The sequence below is a fragment of the Pseudochaenichthys georgianus genome, chromosome 3 (genome assembly GCF_902827115.2).
Source record: "Pseudochaenichthys georgianus chromosome 3, fPseGeo1.2, whole genome shotgun sequence".
Taxonomy (NCBI): Eukaryota; Metazoa; Chordata; class Actinopteri; order Perciformes; family Channichthyidae; genus Pseudochaenichthys; species Pseudochaenichthys georgianus.
The window spans coordinates 28,093,569-28,111,917 of NC_047505.1; the positions used below are offsets into that span (position 1 = coordinate 28,093,569).

Sequence of the window (18,349 nt, forward strand, 5' to 3'; positions counted from 1 at the left end):
GGCTGCTCTTCCTCTTTTTTATGAAAAGTAAAGGTTTCGAATCATCTTATGACTTAAGTACACTACAAAAATAAATTAAAGATGTGCAACAACTGTATCAGTAATTAAAATGATATAACTTATGTACAGGGTTGGGAGGGGTACTTGCCAAAAACACAACCAGTAACTTCATGTGAGTATCAAGATATAAAAGTAATGTAACGTCATAACTTTATTTTTCTTTTGGATTACCTCAATATCAAATGCAATGCAAATAAACACAGGAGAGAAGAAATATTAATATGATTTTTTTACTTAAATGTATAATATAATACCATAAATGGGGCGAAGCCTGCGAGCTAGTTCAGGCAGTCAACTCGAGCACTTATGCTGCATTCATACATAACGCCCCCTTGCCACTTGCCGCTCTATTTAACCTGCCAGATCTCTCTCCATGCATTGCTTGCTGCTGCTGTTGCTGCAGCTACCTCTACGTCGCTGCTGCTTGCCTGCCCCACCACCACCCCAGCTTCCACCTGTAGGCTCGGGGGTTAGTTATTTAATCATCACTCATCGTGCTATGTATATCTATGGAGTGATGATGCCCGAGCCTAGTCGCCAAATTCAACTATATGCTGCTTCTAATAAACATGTTAAAGGAACACGTGAGTTGTCTGACTGAAAGTAGATTCAGGCAGTAGGTGTATAGATTCACAATTAAAGTATTAGCCTACAGAACAGTACCGCTTCCAGAGAAGAGATACCATTTTATCATTTTACAACAAACACTATATGCTCTTTTTAGGTTTTGAATAAGATTGTAATCCTGAGTTTCCCTATTATTAAAAAAAGTCAAACTAATCCGATTACATATTTTCCTATGTAACTAAGGATTACACTTTCCTTTTTTTCTATAGGATCTTGATTCGTGTTAGATGTAATCCATTACTACCCAAGACAATAAAAGTCATAACTTTTGGAAAATTGTCTCAAGTTATAAATTATGCCTTCAATCTCTTTCACGTGGAGAAGACATCCCATTGGCCGAGGCGTTGCAACTTCCCTCAAGCGTCCTACATGAAAGAAAGATCACATGTTAAAAATGTGTGCACAAACTATTCAGTATGACCTGTCTTAGTTTAAAGCCCAAGTGTAAGAGTGAACAGAGGCGGAGTCTGTTTGTTGGCTGCTGCTGCCCAAACCAACATCCTCACAAGCATTGACTGTTGGAATGTCATTACGCTCCACATGTGGAACAACAAAGGCTTCTTCATGTGTGTCTTGTATAATAATGATATTTCTCTGATCAGCAGCAAGACTGTTTTCACCACTACCATGGTCTACATCAGCAACCTCCTCCTTGCTGTTAACAGTCGAACTAGGACTGTCACTTACCTCGTCATTGCTACTCACCCTGCTTTTCCTTCTAGGCTGTTGTTCTTTGCCATTGGTGAAATAGAAAATGGTGGGCACTGCAGTGTTTTTCAGGCATCTCCTTCCCTAATAAAAATAATAAACAAAAACACATAAAATAACTTTTTGAGGTCTGTAGATATTCAACTTTCTTTTGAATAATGTTGTTTTAAATTTAAGAGTGCATTATAAAAGACAATAGAGGGCCAACATGTTAACTATGCAGTTAATCCATTCAACAATTACGTGTTTCCAAGATTCAGATTCAAAGGATTTATGTCATATGCACATAGGCTACAGTGTAGGAATGGCAATGAAAATCATCTGTCCCGAGCTCCTCCAACAATGCAGCATAGTTATATAAGACATAAAACAATAAAATAAATTCAAAATTAAATTAAGAATAATAAATTGGTGCAGGCAGAAATCTATATACACGTAAATATAATAAGACATATGCAAGAACAGAATGTAAAGATAAATATTGTATAGTAAGATGAAATTAAATCCTTTTTTTTTACAGTGATAGCGGTTAAGATAAATAAGTTATAAGATGACAACAGATGAATGAATGTTGCTATTAAAATAATGTAAAAAGAGGTAATATAATTCATCTGTTTTTAACATAGAGTATGTGGGGGAAATGGCAATTCTCTATCTATGATAAAGAGTCTTTGCATAAATTGAAGAGAAATGTGATGGTTTGCAAAAAAAAATCTTTCTATGTTTCTATACTTAACTGGCAAAATCTTAATTTGGCCTTTAATCAAAAGAACATTACTCATCACTGATGTGCCATAACAATTATTGAGCATTGTATGATGTACAACATGAACATGTATTTAATTAGTAACAACAATTTACACTCACAAATGGAACCAAGTTATTTAAAAAAAAAAAAAAAGGATCTGTACCCATGAGTCCGTGCTGAAGTGATGACTCTCAAAGTGTTCACTGCACAGGCGAGAAGAAACGTTGGGGGTCCATTTATTCCTCCGGATGTTCAGCACCCACTGGTCCAGCCTGTCTGGATCACCTATAGGAAACCTTTATTCAAAAATACATGAAAACCGACCCAAAGACAACAGGAGGGTTAATGCCATATTCACTTAATAACGCATGAACAACTTTTACAAATATTTCTATATAGTCTGTGTTGGTAAATGTAATCTAGGTTGCACATTTCCTGCTCAAATACATGCATGGGCATACCAAGTTACTGCGTGGCACTTTGGTTTCGATAAAACAGTGTAGTTCCACTATATAAACGTTACATTCATAATCAAACGAGACAATATGCAAGATAAATAGCTATTTGTTGTTATTCTTAATGCTTGTCATTCACACGTTAATAAAATAAAATAAGTACCGATACATAGCAGAACAATTGTGGCGATGTTCAGCTTAATAAGACATGTTCAACATCATTTCTTTAGCTAATACTATTGAAGGCTGCAGGCGAACCAATTCCGCGTTTCGCTGCATTCCTTGATCTCCAGTTATAACGCCGGGCTCCGCCGCTGGCCGAAGCTAACGGAGCCGCAAAGGGCTAGCTACGGCTCCGGTTAGCTTCGGCGGCGGACTCCGGCGGCCACCACTGGGATAATTGGGTCGCCTTTTAACATTTGCTCCCATTTAGCATTATGGGCGTCATAGCCATAGACTATAAAAGTCTTTCCCAAGGCTGAATCATAAACTAAACTGTATATATATATACACACATGTATAAAGGGTTAGGTCCTTAGCTGGCTAATAAGCTACATAACAAGCTAAGCTAACAAGCACACAAACACCTGCTAACGGGGTTAACATGTATAATATTATCATTTTACTCACCGAAAAAAGCTGAGAGTAGACTTCTTCTTGGAAGTTCTGTTAGTACATTCAAGCGCACAGCACGACATTTTAATTGTCTGGTATTTGTAACAATATTCCCACAATCACCACGAACACGGCTAAAGCTAAAGGGTCAAGTACAGTAACCACGACTAACGGAGCGTCCACACTACAGCTTCAAAAAAAGCTTGGAGCTGGGCGTGTCTGTAGCTTGGGGATTTTATTCAAGCAATGCGACCAACAACCAATCACATGAATCTCCCGCCCCCGACATACAATGCAAAAAACCCCGGGGATTTTATGGGAGCAATATATATATAAACTCCCCAAACAGGCGAAAACCTACCAGTTTCACCCACTGTCTCTGCCACCTCCCTCCATGCTGGTTCCTCCGGTTTGTATCCCGGTAGGTGAAGAGGGTCTGGTCATACAAAACCGGGTGATTTGCTACGGCGATAGTTAGTTTCTCCTCCGACTTTTTTTGAAATATAGAAATGAACGGCGGGATATCTCTCCCAGCTTAGACGCGGTTTGATTGGCTACGGCTTCAGCTGTCAGATTTTGGGAAACGGGATTTGATTGGCTGGCGCTGGCTACTCCGGCGTCTCCCGCGTCATGAACATTGTTCAACTTCTGTCGCCGGAGACGCCTGAGACGGACCGCTCTGCTACCCACAATTCAGTTCGGCGAAAAAGCGGGGCTACGTGACGTCACCCCATTGAAAGTGAATGGGCAGATTGGAGCTTTCGACGCTGTCGACGCTGTAGACGCTGTAGTGTAGACGGGCCGTTACTCATGCTCTACTAAACTGTCATTGTTTAAATTATTATTATCTATTGTGTTTATCCTTTTATTATTATACATAGATGTATGTAGATGCTCTGTGCTCTACACACATTCACTCTGTTGCAAAGAAATACCAGGTGTAAAGCTCCTGCCCGAAAGAGTCTTTGGAACAACATATATCATGAGCCACTCCTTCAGAATATCTTTAGCTGTCTTACATGATCTCTAGGCGGAATTGCATAATTATCCACTATTTTTATAAAGGACATTACAGCATTCATATACTCTAGACCAGGGTTGTCCAAACTACGGTCCGGGGGCCAAATGCGGCCCATTATCCATTTCTAATTGGCCCTCAGAAAATTCTTAAAGTATAGCCTATATAACACAGTACTATTCATGTGTTAATAAGCCCACTTTTCAAATACATTCAGTTAATTAGAGCTGAGAGCATGTTCAAACAAATCTGACTTTTATTTCCATTACAAGCTTTAAGTAGACCCTTCATATTTCCCCTATTATAAGCAATCTGAGGCTTTTGTTTTAAGAGATGAGCTGCAACAGGATAACTGAAACCCTCTGGAGACCTGTGAAGTTTCTTAAATCATATTCAAGTAGAAAGCATAATTTACCTACATTTGATATATTTTGTTGAATTATAACATAACTTATGAGGCAATATACCTCTAGTGAAGCGCCCAGCCCAGCCCCATGTTTCTGTATGTGGCCCTCAGTGAAACATTTTTGGACACCCCTGCTCTAGACTGAAATGTGATGTACTGTATGGAGCACATTACGGCTAGGTCAACAGAGTAATAGCAATAGAAGAACTTTTCTAAAGATAAAAACAAACCATACACAGAGCTATTCTGAATTGAGGATGCATGCATTATTGACACTAATTGACTATCCGACGAGTCGAATTGCCAGACAGCTGAACAAGCCACAGTAATCAGTTCCTTATCAAGGTGAGGGAATGTTTTGAACGGCTCAGTCAGGAACACTCTTATTGTTTTTTTTGCAGATCATTTAGCTGTGACAAAGTTGGCAGCAAAGATACAAACAGGAAGTCAGCCATATCAATGCTGCAAAGCTCCAATCATGATCAGAATTGCTCAGTAGACAAGTAGACAGGTCCTCATTATACATGTTTGCCATGCACTCCGCTTGATGGGCTCCTGCATTCCCCCTGCAAATGCTGCTTTCCTCAATATCTCCTGTTTAACGTGTCAGAGAGACTGGGTGCAAGCAGGTCAATTGAAACAGACTTTAAACTCTTGTGTCTGGATACAGCTTTGATATTTTGCTGTAGTTATTTTTCTTCAAAAGAGAAATCACAGATTGTATCCAAATATATGCTCGAAAAGGCTTTTGTTTACAAGAACATGTTTTTTTAAGGGTTACCAAAACACTTTCCCTCACTTCAGTAGATTTTATGTGAGCAGGCTAACCCTCAATATTCGGGTTTCATATGACTTGTTTTTGAAGAGCAGCTTTGAAGTGTGTTCCAGAGCAGTAATAAAATAACTTCCTTCCCTAATGTGATGACATTATAACGGGACACGTGTTGGATAGTGTACAGCTTGGCAGAATTAGCACATGTCCTAACTTGGTGTGGTTAAGTCCCTACACTTTGTAGAAATTGGAGCACACTGGGATAGCTACTGATTAAACCAACAGAACACAGTAATTACCAATTCAATTATGCAAAGCATCTTTAAAGGAGTGGGATGGAAACAAACGCCCTCTGAGAAACATTTATTCACAGTGAGTGCTACACACTACAGCAGGGATGAGGAACAAAAGTGCACACCCACCTACTCCATCCTCCATCTCTTCTTCCGTTTATCACTTTTAATTGTCAGTGTATATTATTCAGGTACATGATTTCACTACAGTATTACTAATGTTACTAGTAATACATCGAATACAACACTCATTTGTACCTAACATGAAATACTCAACAACATATGGATTCCCTCTGCCAAAGAGTGGCTGTATGTCAGTCATACTGTATATCGTTACCGTCCTTGAACATTAATCAATCACACAGCTATAGTGTGCTTGATTATGACACAAATCATTGCAGCTTTCTTAAGATGATATGATTAGTGTACAATCATACTGCAGAGAACATGATAAGTGCTCATGTATAGTTGGGGTTATTGGCTTGATTAAACACGCAATAAGGCATGTTAAGTAAAATGTAAATAGTGAATGATTACATGATTACTGCGCTGTTCTTGCAAAATGTTCTCCATATATAAGTAAAAGGAGAGGGTGGATAAGAATACATATTGTTTATTGGTCAGAGGGTGACAGATGTGTGGTTTGGAAGAATTCAGTGTTTGTAATACATCACTTGTTTATCCCAATTTCAAAGTAATACAGGAATAATCCCAGAGGTAATGACTTGTACATGTTATGGTGTAAAACACTCTGATGTGATGTAACTGGGCATGTCATTAATGTGCACATGTGTGGATCAGGCAACAACTTTGGTAATATAATTGATTTGACAACATTTAGCATGAATCACATGCTACGTAGATGTTTAATATTTACATACTGTTTATTAAAGGTGGGGTAGGTAAGTTTCAGAAACCGGCTCGAGATACACTTTTTGTTATATTCCATGGAATGCTCTTAACATCCCGATAGCAATGAATATCTTAAGTGCTTTGACAAAAAATCCATAAAAAAAGGTAATCTGTCGAAGCCGTAATACTGTAAAAAGTACAACCAATCCGTTTAGCCGGCCCGGCTAAACGGATGGTCTACCTGCCTGTCAGCCTTCCATCGGGGCACACACTTCTCTCGTGCTCTCATTGGTCATGTGCGCGTTCGTGTGTGTTGGAGGAGGGGGGCTCTATAAGGAAGTGGCAGATTTTCTCCGGTTGTGTATTTTCAAATTCTAGCGATCTCGAGCCGGTTTCTCAAACTTACCTACCCCACCTTTAAGTGTGTTTTATTTTAAAGAAAGTATACAATTGATTACAACAATGAAGTCAGTGACACTTTTATTTTATTTAATGTATTGAAATGTGGGAGTTTGCAAAATGGGTTAACAGGATATGGAAAGCATACTGTCTCCAGTTGGCAGTTTTCTTCTAGCACTGAGCATCTGACTACATTTAGCAAATGGACAATAAATATAAGAGGCCAAACACCACTCTGACAGGACAAGGAACTTTGGCATCAAGGAAAATAATAAGAACATGATGCAATAGCTGTCTCCTGGTGGAAATTAAGATACTGTAGCGCACAGTACATACATTTCGTATATAAATATCATGGGGAAATCATGAACAGGCAGATACAAGATGGTTGTAAAACAACACATTTTAAAACCAATGTATCAAACAGCTGGAGTTTTCTTTGCGCTGCATGTTTTATGATAGCTTGTTTTATATTAAGATTATTTCACATTATCAGATTCTCTTGTTTTTTTCAAATTGGCATCCTTAATGCTGTTCTTGACGTCCTCTCCAAAATAATTGAACAATCAGAAACAAACTGTTCATGTTCTGTAGAGCTTCTAAAGTATTAACTTTGAGGTTTAAGGAATTATTGGTCAGCCAGAGTCTTCTGTTGTTGTTTTTTGTCTGAATTAATTGCTAGAGTATTTTTATTGTCGTTGTTTACACATGCCTAGAAGTATTTATACCTCATAAAGAACTGTAGGCTGCAGACTGGCAGAAAACCAGCAGACTGACATCAAAGTGAAGGAACAGGTCATGTTTTATGGAGTGAACACAATTCATTAATCAACACTTGTGGGTACATTTTTGCTGATGTTGGTATGTGTAAACCATACATCGTAATAAACAATGTGATCTTCAATTAGTGAGAAGAGGAAACTAATTAGCAAACAATTACAGTCCCACATTCCTGTGTTTCCCTACAGAGCAGTCTCACCGGTCGTCCCAGGCTGCAGCATAAAAACCTGGAAGGCAACAACGTGAAATGCATCCTTCCCACACCTGTGATTCCTCTTCCAGATGTTTCCAGCAGCTGCAAACCCTTAAAGGCCGGAGGTAATAGTTGCAGTTAAGTTTCTATTGTGGTTAAAATAACAAAGTGGTTTACAGTGTTTAACCTGTTGCCACTGCAAATGGCAAAAAATGGATGCATGGATGTATGGGATATTCAGTGTTTTTTCTCTGTTTACAAAGGGCCATGTTCAATGTTTTCACCAGCAATGAAAATGTGGGCCTTTGTCACTTGCCTGCAACATGGTTTTATGGCTCAGCTGTTGTATATATTTATACACAATGGATAATGAGTCCAATGTGCAGTATATGAAAATCTAGGTTTTAAGATAAAACAGACATTAAGATGTAGTACTACAGAATTATGTACAGTGAACCTCCGGGTCTGAAAAGTGAAACAGAGGCTTGGTGTCTTTAACCTGCATTCTTCTGAATATCAAGCAGGGGGCCACTGCACTGGTTGCACAAAGAAGTGTAGTTGTATAGAAGTATATGAGAAAGATGATACTCTACTTCTCGCTTGATTTATTAAATTGGTAAACATTTCCTCAACTGCTTGTTTCAAATGAATTATTACACAGCATGATGTTCATTATGTCCAGAAAGAAATGACTTCGGATTGGTTCAGTGATCAGTTGTACTATGCTCAACCGTACGGTGTCACTTTTCGTTGCAAAAAACAAGCTGGTAAAGCAAAAATGTTGTCCACAAACCATTGGGTGCCAACATCTACTCAATTTAATATGAAGTCTTTGCTCCATACAATGTTTCGGCAGCATCTCAATTTAAATCAATCTAATAACTTAATTTCAGGGCTGCTCGCAAAACATGCCTGTCTGTCATCAGCTTTTCACTCCCATTTCCCTTACACCTGACTAATACTTATGGCTAAATGAGATGTTAGAGATGATTGCTGAATCACAAAGAGCTCTCAGGTCAAAGTGCCAAAAGTGTTTATGTTGGAACATATGAATAAGCCTTTAAGTGCCCTTGAAGTGGTTGCTACGGTAGCCTTCGCTGTATACACCATACAAACAACATAATTTGCAGTCCCTACATCGTGTTGGAACTCATACCATACAAAATGAATAAGAACAACACACAACATATTTTCCTTAGCTCAGTCTGTGCTTAGATGGAGAGAGTGACATTTTCCATCCTGCTATTCATTTGCCTAACATAAATGGTACGTTGTCATCTGATAATACCTTATCATCCTGGGCAGTGGTTTGAATGCTGAAAGCAAGTATTGTTTGTAAAATTATGTGTTGAGTTACCCTGGCATTTCCTCAAAAATTGTAAATTACCGCTATGCATAAGAAAACAGCAAAACAGAGAGATTACCTGCATCTTTAACTGAAATATTCAACAAGTGGTGTTGATTTCTGGTCCTATATATTGTTTAATTGTTAGTTTTTAATGTAAAACATTTAGCTTCATTTTATAAGTCAGGTACTACATCAGTAAACAAAAAAAAGATAATTGGAATAGGTTGGAATAATGAGCAAGGTACCATTAAATTAAGGAGTAGTTGCCACCCTTATTATTTAGCCCCAAGTCGGATAAATCAGCACATTCAGAAAAGACAAAATACCCTGTTGTAATTACCACTTTTAAAGTATTTACCACCTAGTTTCTAGCAAATAACTTCCACATGATGTGGATTTATTACTCCGAACAATGGGAGACTCAGGGTCGGGGACGTTCATGAGGAGGTTCATGCACTTCAATGAAAATGAGAGAGTGTCTTTGAAAGGAAATTCTTCCTCTGGCTTCCCAAAAGCATCTGTAATCAAAATCAGAATCGCTTTTTGTAATTACAGGACACATCTATGGCACCTTATTCTGAGGGACTGAGTTACTGTTGTAGACCAATGATTAAAACTGATATGTGGGTGTATTTAACATAAAAATAAAGCTGAAAAAGAGATTGCACACCTACGGAGTGAACTTAGTTTTGTGATGGTGTAATTCAGCAGAAGGGTCTTTGTTTTCCGCCTCTTGGTATTTTTGTTAAATGAAATAAAAAAAAACATTTGGTAGTAATCTCATGTTGTTTGTTTGTTTGTTTGTAGCCTTTATTTAACCAGGTGAAAGCCCCTTGAGATCAAAATATCTCTTTTTCAAGGGTGACCTGCTTGTTGTTACCCATATGCTGCTTTTTTTTACCTCAGGCTTTTTTGTAGCCTGTGGTGTAATTCTCAGTTTCAGTCCTCAACAAAAATGTCAATAAAAGGTTTTTGCATTCATTGGAAAAATCAATGTTACTGTATACATCAATTATTCCTGAATACACGTGTAATATAAAGCCACAGTCAAGATGGGGGATGCGCAGGACAAAAGCGACATATCTGTTTTTAATTCGTCAAGATTTGCATTTTTGTGTTTGAAAGTAATATGATTAAATATGGCACAATAAGTGGATTTCCCAAAGGTACTAAGCTCCTTAAATACTGTATGTATATACTTCACATGCACTGCCTAAGAGGAGTCAATCCAGCAATAAAACACTGAAATAAGGTATTTTCTAAGTTTGATTTGGTGGCTCAGTGACTGGTGATAGCATTTCACAAGGATCTCTAACAGGAAGCCTGACCATATGAGTAATATTTAAAGCATTTAAAAAAAAAAATTCTGATGGACTTTTTCACTTTTTAAATGTTGTTCAGTGAATTTCATTCTCATTGATTTAATTTGCTTCTGGTACAAAAAAAGTATATCAGAACTAAATTATGGGAAGGTGGAGGTATTCATATATTTTTTGTACATTATTCTGCTGCCGAGAATAAGTAAAGAAGGCCAGCAAATCTGAAAATGACTAATTAGACACATCATCTAATTTAATGTGGACCTGCTTGGCTATTTCATGCCAAAAACTGCCATGTAGAAGAGTGATCTTTCGGGACGCACATTAGAGTCTCAGTATATATGTAGACATTTTCTTGCAATCTTCTCTCGTGTCACAAGCTGTGTTCACTCGCAGAGTCATAATTATAACAACAAGTCCTCCAACTCATACGACCAAATAGGTCGATTGTTCAAGCCCTTATTACGACCAAATAGGTTGATTGTTCAATCGATTATTACGACCTATAATCATGTTTTAAAGTTTTCGACCGCTAGTGCTCCTGTTGATTGCAAACGCTCCGGAGGGTCGTATATTCACTAATAACCCTCTCTGGAAAATCCTAAATTGTAGGATAGTTTGGCCATTCAAATGCTTTTTGATTAGATTTCTAGCGAGAAGTGTATATTGTACTTTTAGAATCCACGTCCAGTGGATGTGTAGGATCTATAGTTTGATAGATATTACGAAAATGATTTGAGGTCTCGCCAGGAGCGTCCATGTAAAGTTAGCGTCAACCCTCACGGGGTGAAAACAGTATTTCCGGTCTTGAAGTTTTCCTACTGAAACCGTATTCCCCTCACTGTCAAATGAAATTAAAGCTATATCTGCAGTACTCATCCACTAAAACACATCAGTGTATCCTTGTTAATTACACAACATTAATTGGTTTAAATTGTGTACAATGCTTTTGCGTTTTCCCCATAGATTTTTCCCTTTCAATACTGAGAGACACATTTCTGTTTTCAGAGGTTTTGATAAAGTAAAAAATCGAACTACCCATAATCCTCAGCTATCGTTGAAGCTCTGTGATTGGATGTTTTTGCCGCAATGAACATTGGGATATGGTGTTTATGCGATGTGAAATCAGAAAACATAAAAAAAAAACTAAAAAAAACTTTATTCCGAGTGTTCTTGCTTTTCTCTTTGGAAGTCATCACATAACGGCATTGCAATACATGGTTCGGCTGCATTAAATATTACACATCTGCCGTAGTTCTCTATTTATAGAGCCCTGATTAGAAGACCTTTGGACAAACTGGAAGAAATGTCGCCGAAACTGAATATGTGACGTGGATCATAAATATATCAGCAATTAAACAACATCTTTAATTTCTCTTCACACAATACGTCTCCTTGCAGTATCAATAGTAATTCGGCTGACTTTTATATTTGATCCAATTGGTAGATAGGCTGTATTTACACCATAACGGTGCACAGCTGATAGAAAGGGACTTGTAGTTTTTAAAGATATTACTGATTTTCTTTGCATTAAAGAATGTAAATACTGAGTTGAGAGAATAGTCAGGGGTTTTGGGTGATGGGAGACACACCTATGGATTCAGAATTTCAATAACTTACCATTAAATGACGGATATACCTTTCTGTCTATGTTGTTTTACAAATCAAATATTAATGTGTAGAACTACAATATGTGAAATAATATAGCAATATCCTGTAAAATTATGTGAAACATGAATAAAACTACACATCTTCAGATGTTATACATAAGTGTCCTACACTAATAATAAAAAGTTATTATGGAATTGTATGCTGTGTGTTATTTGTAACATCTTCAGAAACTACCTTTCCAACTCCTCACAAGTTGACTGTTACAGGTCAACACACTCTCACTCCCTAAGCGTCCAGGAGCGACGTTTGGTCAGTGTCCGTGGCGTCCAATTGTGACGCTCCTAGGCTCCTTTAGCGCCATAAAGGCACGCAAATAGCTTTCAACTGATTGCAATGTATTCCCATCTGCGTCGGTATATGACGCTCATGGAAGCACGGCATTCGTTTGTGTCGGCTGCCCTTAAAGGCAATGTGAGCGTCCATTCCCATTGGATAACGGGGAATTGTACACCCGGGTGTAAGTATTCCTCTTACTGTCGATTGATTTTACAGTGATATCTGCACTACTCATCGACTAAAAAACACCAGATTATCCCTGTTAATTACACAACATTGATTGGTTTAAATTGTGTGCAATGCTTTTGTATTTTTCCCCTTCGATTCGGAGAAACAAATATTTTTTCTGAGTAAAGGATGGCAGAAGACACTACACTACCCAGAATCCCCAGCTATCGTTTGGACTACACCATGTGCTCTGTTTGACAAACCCCGTGATAGTCCTCAAGCTCTGTGATTGGAGAGTGTGCTCCGAGGGTTAAGCCGATTCTCGAACAGCACTTGAAATGGGATGGAACCACGGCAGACTGTCCAAAACTGGATTTGAACGGGTCCACCGCTGGTCTTATGTTTGTGACCCCTGTTGTTAATTGATAACATTACATTACATTAATTGATAAGCCTGAAACATGCACTTGTCAAGGTTCAGAGGCACATTTTGCAAATATGGCAGTAGCCATCGATCAGCTTAAGATAAGATATACTGTATTGATCCCAAGTTGGAACATTTGCGTTACATCAGCATGTGTAACAGTTAAATATGCAGTGGTGTTTATTTGAAAATCATTTAGTATAATCACACAAATTCTGTGTTTTATATTCAACAATTCTGTGTTCTTTATTTATTGATTGTTCAATACCTGACAAGGCCGGAGATGAAATATCTACATACATCTTATAAGAGTATAATACATTATGTAAAATATCAGTTAAAATAAGTGCTTCAACATAGTTAACATTGCTGGAGGTATGCACAAATATTGATAGATGTCTTGTAATGCACTATTGAGGAACCTGCGACCCAAGTTTTTCATTCAATGCAGAACTACACCATAGTTGTGTAGGCCTATATGATATGTCAATAAACCTTAGAAAATCTTGAAATCTTGAAAGGGATGTGCAACATAGTCATTATATACAGTCTTTAATTAACTATTAGTAGAGAATAATGAGTAATGAATATACTTTATAGGGATCCTATTAATATCTAATAATAAAAATAATGAAATGCAATAACATGCTTTAACCACTAGGTGTCCCTTTATATCAGCTGTGCACCTTTATGGTATAAATACAGCCTATCTACCAATTGGATCAAATATAAAAGTCAGGCGAATTAGTGTTGATACTGCAAGGAGACGTATTGTGTGAAAATAAATGTAAGATGTTGTTTAATGGCTGATATATTTATGATCCACGTCACGTTTTCAGTTCCTCATGTTTGTCTAGAAGTCTTCTCATCAGGGCTCTATAAATACAGAACTACGGCAGATATGTAATATGTAATGCAGCCGAACCGTGTATTATAATGCCGTTATGTGATGACTTTCAAAGAGAAAAGCAAGCACACTCGGAATAAAGTATTATTATTATTATTTTTTTAAATGTTTTCGGTCTGTTTCCGGTATTTGTAAATGACGATGTGCTGTGAGATGTGAGACTGGAATTGCACAGGGGAAAATAACGTAGGCTATCTTTAGATGCGGATTTTGTTAAACTAATATGTTTGCGCTGTGGACCAACACTATACATTGACGGGGAAGGGGGTAGCAATAAAGATAACACCATTAAACAGTTTTTTAGTCGATGAGTAGTGCAGATATCACTGTAAAATCAATCGACAGTAAGGGGAATACTTACTTCCGGGTGTACAATTCTCCGTTATCCAATGGGAATGGACGCTCACATTGCCTTTAAGGGCAGCCGACACAAACGAATGCCGTGCTTCCATGAGCGTCAAATCCCGACGCAGATGGGAATACATTGCAATCAGTTGAAAGCTATTTGCGTCCCTTTATGACGCTGAAGGAGCCTAGGAGCGTCACAATTGGACGCCACGGACACTGACCAAACGTCGCTCCTGGACGCTTAGGGAGTGAGTGTGTGTTGTACAGGTCTATACAGGTTCATGGACCATGGTACAATGCATAAGCTTCAAATCGAGAGACTGAAACTGTATTTTTCTTTACCGTTCTGTTTTAATTCCACAATAAAGTTATTAGTAATATTATGTTTGATATTATTATGTTTTATTAACTACCACTGGGTCATGTTTGGTGTTACAAATATCAGAACAATATATGTGTGGATAACAAAATAAATCCGTCATAAACTAAACTGGAAATTATACTGGAAAGTACAATTTATTGTGTTAACACTGTACACTTGACAGTTTTTTTTAACCGGAACCATAGTGGTTAAAGCACGTTATTGCATTTTTTTGTTGAATAGTTATATTTGATGAATACATTACAAATATTAAGAGTAGCCTACATACAAAATAGGGGGAAAGTAGAAGGTCAATGATAGAAATATAGAATAGAAAATATCAAGAAGATACTGTAGTGATCTCTACAATAAAACAGCTAGTGGAGGACGTCCAAATATATTAATAGGAGGATGTGCAAAACAGACAAACTAATAAGGCTTTATTTAAACATTAAAGAATACTTTAAGTTAAGGTCTTCTTTTGAATAAGAACAACACTTAGGGGGTATCAACAGATAAATATGAAGTCTGACACAGTACTTAACGTCTAATATATTGCATAGTTTATTTTGGCACTTGACAATCACCTTCCCTGAATTTTACTCAGGTGTAATTAAAGTCAGCTTTAAGGGTTGTTTATATTTCACATCATAAATCAGAATCTGCAAAGTAACTAAAATAAACGTAGTGGAGCAAAAATACCAGGTTAACCTCTGGAGTAGAACAAAGTAGTATGCTGCTGTAACACATTTTTTTCCCAACTTGTGATCAATAAAGTATATCTTATCTTATCTTAAGATGATCGATGGCTATTGCCATATTTGCAAAATGTGCCTCTGAACCTTGACAAGTGCATGTTTCAGGCTTATCAATGAACAACAGGAGGGGTCACAGACATAAGACCAGCTGTTAAATAAAGCTCTTCTGACCTTAGCTGCCATGTGGGTATATTAATTCACCCATTTATTAATTATATGTTTTAAATTTGATAACACCAATGTGTTTCGTATCCCCTAAACCTCCAGGGATGTACACAGTTTAATACTGGCAACTTCTAATTATGGGAAATACGAAAACGTCTTTTAAAACAACAATTCCCAGTAGAGACGTGCCATAGATCATGTTGTAAAACACAATAGCCAGCATGTGTAGTTCGGGGACTGGGCTGGACCCGTTCGAGTCCAGTTTTGGATAGTGTGCCGTGGATTCATTCTATTTAAAAGAGCTCGGCGTAACCTTGGCGCACTGCCACTCCAACATCCAATCACAGAGCTTCAGGACAAATCACGGGGTTTGTCAAGCAAAGCGGATGTTGTAGTCCCAAACGATAGCTGAGGATTATGGGTAGTGTAGTGTCTTCGGCCATCCTAAACTCCGAAAAAACTATTTGTTTCTCCGAATCGAAGGTTAAAAACACAAAAGCATTGTACACAATTTAAACCAATCAATGTTGTGTAATTAACAAGGATAAACTGATGTTTTTTAGTGAATGAGTAATGCAGATATCACTGTGTAATCATTTGACAGTGAGGGGAATACTTCCGGTTTTATTATGAAAACGTCAAGACTGGAAATACTGTTTTCACCCCGTGAGGGTTGACGCCAACTTTACATGGATGCTGCGGAAAGACGTATTATATACACGTACTCCTGGCGAGACCTCAAATCATCTTCGTAATATATATCAAACTATAGATCCTACACATCCACTGGACGTGGATTCCAAAAGTACAATATACACTTCTCGCTACGAATCAAATCAAAAAGCATTTTAATGGCCAAACTATTCTACAATTTAAGATTGTCCAGAGAGGGTTATTTGTGAATATACGACCCTCCGGAGCGTTTGCAATCAACGGGAGTATATGCCGCAAATTGTTGTTTCTTACACGACCACTAGAGGTGCTAAACTTTAAAACGTGACTATAAATCGTAATAAGCTGCTGAACAATCGACCTATTTGGTCGTTTTTTGGAGGACAGGCTGAATTATAACTATTTCCAGAAACACATGAGTTAAATGTTCATTGCATTGGGAAGGAGAAGAGAGATGCTGTGAAAAGAAATGATGATGAACGAATCAGAAGTACCTGAGATTTACATCTCATTTAAAAGTGTGTATTGAGCTGCTTTGAAGATAACCTTCGATCACATGTACAGTATTCAGAGTTCAAAATATACAACTCAGTTTAACAAGATATGAAAAGAATTGGTGTTGGAGTGCATGTCAAGTATCTTATAACTTGCTAATGCTTCATTCATACTGCACAAGGTCAGATCAGCCTGAGCACTGAGCAGCAATAGGATCTTGCTCAACTTTCTTTCCCTGGTTCGCAGCAGTCTTTCACCAGGATTCATATCCGCCTTTACAGGCAGGCTTCTGACGTTAAGTAAGAAAAGAAAATGGGAGGGAATGTTTGACCTTTTTCAGTGAATAGCCTGGAAAGTGATATGTGATTAAAATGTGTCGGGGAGAAATAAAAAATGAGGAGAGACGGAAAGCAAAGGGAGAGAGCAAATTGTAGTCAGAGGTAAGGAATGAAGACAGGGTTTTTTATAAGGGATATCTTGCACTTTTGACACCTTGGAACTCTAATCCACCCAGGATATCTTCTGTAATCAAACAGCGTGTCAATCAATTTTCAAAGGATTACCATGGATGGCATTATACTTCTCAAATGCCAACCATCAGACTGTAAAGGATGTGCTGGCTGCATGAAAATTGTCTCTACAATGGTTTTTAATAATTATGAAAGCCCAGCAGCAACCATGGGATGTCTATGCTGTTGCCATGATAAATCTATACATTACAGACTTGAGCTAACATTTAAATTTCAGCTCGTACAGTAAGCCCACAGCTGTATAGCTCTGTCTCCTTAAGATATCAAAGTATCTTCCTTAAACCTTTTCATGTGATATCAAATATGTTTCTCAAGGAAATTCAAAGTTTGGATTTCACTGAAATTCCTTTCATAGCAAATGAGAATCATTTTGCAAATGTTTACTCCAATGCATCTAAACTTTAAAATTGGAGATACCTGATTAAAAGCTCTGATTAGTATTCAGGGTCCACAGCATGTGTGATGCCAATTATCTGCTGGGTCATTACCACTCTTGAGCGAAGTTGCGCAGGCAAAAGGTTTTTAAGGGAAAAGGCCTACATTTTCATCAGCAGTTGCAGTGGCTCTTTGTTGGTATTGACGAGAAACAAATGAGACCAATGCTAAGATAGTTTTCTATTTGCACATTGCCAAAACATTAAAGGAATGTGATGAAAGAAAGTGAGTGTCATTGTCAGCATTTTACCCAACTGAAAATATAGCTAAACTATATTCCTTTTAGGGAAGCTTTTGTTATGAGTAAAACAACTAAAAGCATAACATGTGCATTGTTTGACACAAACTTTTTAAAAATTGAATTTGTGAAACTTGTTCTTACTCCTTCACACAATGTGTTACATAAAATAACCCCATTCGAGCTGTAAACAAGACAACGTTCTCATTTATGTTGTTATTGAATCATCATTTTTGCAGTAATGAAAATATTCTCTCTTTGATTGTTTGGAAATGTGATCTAAGTTTCATTTGCAAAACAATTATAAT

At 37.6% G+C, this 18,349-nt stretch overlaps 1 long non-coding RNA gene across 1 annotated transcript; it reads right to left on the reverse strand.

Moving 5' to 3' along the window:
* Window positions 1-965: 965 nt before the first annotated feature.
* Window positions 966-2,410, reverse strand: LOC139433228 (uncharacterized). The gene is made up of 3 exons (XR_011642793.1): window positions 2,307-2,410; window positions 1,393-1,479; window positions 966-1,052 (listed from the first exon to the last, which is right to left on the reverse strand). It is a non-coding gene; the product is annotated as an uncharacterized lncRNA (long non-coding RNA).
* Between the last annotated feature and the right edge of the window lie 15,939 nt (window positions 2,411-18,349).